Source organism: Ostrea edulis, chromosome 1 (assembly GCF_947568905.1).
Source record: "Ostrea edulis chromosome 1, xbOstEdul1.1, whole genome shotgun sequence".
NCBI lineage: Eukaryota > Metazoa > Mollusca > Bivalvia > Ostreida > Ostreidae > Ostrea > Ostrea edulis.
Window position 1 is genome coordinate 38469508 of NC_079164.1, and position 4506 is coordinate 38474013.

The window sequence follows — 4506 nt, forward strand, 5'->3', positions numbered from 1 at the left end:
GCCAAGACCGGTGAAGGGTTTCAAATTTAGGCCTTAATTACTGTTTTACTGAATTTTGTCTCATATACATGTACATACAATTACTTTTCACACCTCAGTATTCTCTATCAAATTATCCAAGATTTATTTAGGTAAGTTTATTTGTATCCTTCAAGTTATGACCAACATATATGTACCATTTTTAGCTCTTCTGAGCCAAAGGCTCAAAGAGCTAATCATATGGCCATATGTCTGGCGTGTGGTGTGCGTCAACTTTTAGGAAAAAGGGCTATATCTCAAGAACCTCTGAGCCAATTTTTGTCAAATTTGTCACAGGGTATCCTTGGCCCAAGAGCTTTCATTTGTAGCAAAACTAGGGTTGTGACCCTTTAACAAGGGTAGATAATTAGGAAAATGCAAACAAAACTAGTGGTTGCTAAAAAATCTTCTCAAGAACCACTGTGCAAATTATCATCAAACTTATGCATAAGGATGAGGATAGGTTGTAGATAAAATAAAATTGTTCAAGGCATCATCCTGGGGCAAAGGGTGTGGTCTCAAGGTCACTTCAAAGTTGACCTTAAATTTGGTTTTGTTAAAACTTTGATATTTTGCTTAGTATAAGGACTAGGATCATCAAATGTTGTCAGTTGGTGCATCTTAGGACCTAATATCATGTTGTCTCAAAAGTAGGTCAAGGTGACCTACTTTTTGAATTTCGCAGGTTATTATTATTAAATGGATTTTGATGCATATCTTGGACACTTTTGAGCCTATGATCATCAAAAGTTGTCAGTTGATGGATCATGGGACCTTGAACTGCGTCATGTGAAAAGTATGTCACCATGACCTACTTTCTGAATTTTATGGCTAATAATTTATGAATATATTTTAAGTTGTTATTTCAGATACCGAGAGGTTTAGAATATTCAAACCTTGTAAGTTGATGCGTCTAGAGGCCTCGAAACATATTTATATAAAAAAAAAAAAAAAAGTAGGTCACAGTGACCTACTTTTTGAATTTTGCAGACATTCAAATTTCACATTTTCAAGTTTAGATGAAAATGTTGGACACTATGACAGCTAGGATAATTAAACTTTGTCAGTTGATGCATCTTGAGTTTTCATAGTTTATTGACCAAAAAGTAGGTCACCGTGACCTACTTTTGGAATTTGACGGCTATATTTTAATATTTCAGATACTATTTGACTTACATTTATCAAACTTTGTCAGTTGATGCATGTTGAGTCTTCAGAGTGTGTTGACTAAAAAGTAGGTCACCGTGACCTATTTTTGGATTTTGACGGCTATATTTGAATATATCAGATACTATTTCACTTACAATCATCACACTTTGTCAGTTGATGGGTTTTAAGTCTTCAGAGTGTGTCGACCAAAACGTAGGTCACTGTGACCTACTTTTGGAATTTGACGCTTATATCTGAATATTTCAGATACTACATGTATTTGACTTCAATTATCAAACTTTGTCAGTTGATGCATCTTGAGTCTTTGGAATGTGTCGACCAAAAAGTAGGTCACTGTGGCCTTCTTTTGGAATTAAACGGCTATATTTGAATACTGTTTGACTTGTCAATTGATGCATCTTGAGTTTTCAGTGTGTCGACCAAAAGTAGGTCACCGTGACCTACTTTTGGACAGTTACATTTAAATTTTCAGGTACTATTTGACTTAACATCATCAAACTTTGTTAATTAATGAATCTTGATTAGTGAGAATTTTTGCCTGTTCTACAATGTATCAGAGGAGCGATTCTAAGCCCATGGGTCTCTTGTTATTTTCTATGATTGAAATCCATACTCCATGCAAAACTTGCATGTAATTTAAGTAATTTTTGCAATTTTAATCAAAGCTAACTAATTTTTTTTTTTAGTTTTAATTATGTATGTTTTAACATTAAATTTTTTCAAATGTCTAAGACAGTATTTCATTGCAAATTGTCTCTGAAATATATCCAACTTGGACATTAAATAAAGCATGCATACAATTCAGTATTATTGCTTGTAAGATAGATAAGATATAGGATTTGAATTAAATGTTTGAAATACTTTTCATTTTTTTATTGATACATTTGCAATATAAAACAAGAGGTACTGTGAGCAATGCTCACTAAGAATACCCCCTCTTACCCCAATCTCCCAAAGGGTGTTGTTAATAGGTATAAATTACCACTTTCCTGAGTGTAAATATATGGTATGCCTTTGTAGAAGAAAATGGAAGATATAGTCCGAACACAAATCCATGGTATAAACCTATAATTTTGACCTTGAGATCAAAGGTCAAGGTCATAAAGAAGTTATGAATGTACATGACGCATAGTCTCATGGTGATACACCCATGTCTTATGGTATGACTATGTCAAAACCCTATAATCAATTTTGATCTTGAGGTCAAAGTTCAAGGTTATATAGAGGTCATGAAGGTACCCGACACATCGTCTCATGTTGATACACTCATATGTCAAATATGGTATGTCTATGTCAAAGAACAAAGAAGTCATGGCCCTGACACAAATCCATTGTAAAAAAACCTTTAATTTTGACCTTAAGGTCAAGATCATATCGAGGTCATGGAGGTACTTGACACATCGTCTCATGGTGATCCACATGTGTGCCAAATATGGTATGCCTATGTCAAAGAACAAAGAAGTTATGGCCCAGACACGAATCTGCACAGACAGAGAGACAGACTGATTCCTATATACCCCCCAGAACTTCGTTCGGGGGGTATAAAAATGGTCTCCTATCAGTGTTGACAATAAAAAAAAAAGAAGTTGGAATCCTATCAGCATGTAAGACCCCCAAAAATGTGTGTTCTATCGCATTTTGCACCGGTCCCAAATCTCCGATAAATATTGACTGGTCCCTTAAACAATATATGTTTTTACAAAAATATATAGCTATTCACTTAACACAATGCTTAGTGTTATATACAATACTGAATAGGGAGGTATGTTTGGTTGAGAGCTCAATGTAAAAAAACAACTTATTACAGTTCTTATATAATTATGAAAATAAACTTAAGCATGAAATATGTAATAACTTACCAGATCCGATTGGCAAAAATATTCCCCGAGAGGCAAGCGCATAACTTGCCCTCAAAGAAATGGGTCGATCAGATTTACAAGTCCCACTGTGATTTGGACAGACACATGTCGTTTTCCTCTTCCAGTTCAACCAAAGAGAATTGCGATGGTATGTACATACGGTAAAAAATGGAATGGGCTCGAATATACCAGTGCGGAAACAGATTAGAAAACCCTCAGACTATGTGTTTTTATCGTATGAAATGTTTAGAGAACGTAAATGGCTTGAAACAGGCTTATTGCAGTCTTTAAGATACACCAAATTAGATAGAAATTCCTCTGCTGATAAAAATGTTGAACATGGCGATTCTGTAAACAACGAAATGCTGCATTTGTGTGTCGCCGGCAAGTCCAGCGGTTTACCCGCCATATTGTATATATGTTGTCATAATACAATCCTACCTCCAATACATAAGAGTAACACAAGGGAGATAATTTAATGCAAGATAATCAATATACTGCTTTCCAAATACATGTAGTTTGTAAGCATATTCTCACTTTTACCAAACCATCTTTTAGTTTTTAGGTTCTGTTTATTACATAATTTCCGATAAATATTTTTATCACCAACTGAAAATAGACAGTTTTCATAGGAATATATAGGAAATGGCACACATATACAGAATCTGATATTTTTGTAAATAAATGTCTCCGTTGACATTGAGTGCATTTTATGATCAAAAGACAACCTAATGTTTACTTTTTAGTCACTTTTAAAGTAAATCACTTTCAACTAGTGCCTTAATTGATTAAATGAGATGATGTCAAACAGTATTCATTTAGACTGTAAAATTCGTATCTTGTTGACATTTTTTGCGTCTTGTAGCATATATCCTCTTTTCAAAGTCGTGTACTAACCAGGACGACATTCATTTTGTAGACGTAATTTCTGGTGATAATCTACAAGTTATCATGTTTACTTATCTATTATACATGTATAACAAAGACGACAAAAATATGTCAAATGGTGAATATAGATGGAGAATTCTTGAGTTAAATAAGTTGTTTAATTGTTAAAATCAGTGACATATCGAATTCTTAATATCCATATGTTGATGTTTAGTGAACAAGACGAGGCACTTACGGAAACGTTTAAGCGCCTTCTCTTCTTCTGTAAACAGTGACATACCGATATTAAGAAGTCAATGTGTCGCTGATTAATAGGAAAGGCAACCCTAACCACATTGTTGCTTTTATGAATAAAGTGTTACTTACTGATATCGTAAATGGCAGTCTTTAACAACTAAAATCATTGCTTAACAATTAAACCAATATTAATCTATCATATTTTAAATTACCCGCGGCTAAGAGAGCGGCCATTGAAATTGAATTTATGATGTCACACCGTCGGTTATTTCATCAGCAGCACTGTAAACATGACAAGTCACGAACAGTTAAGTTTGGAGCAGTATAGATTTGA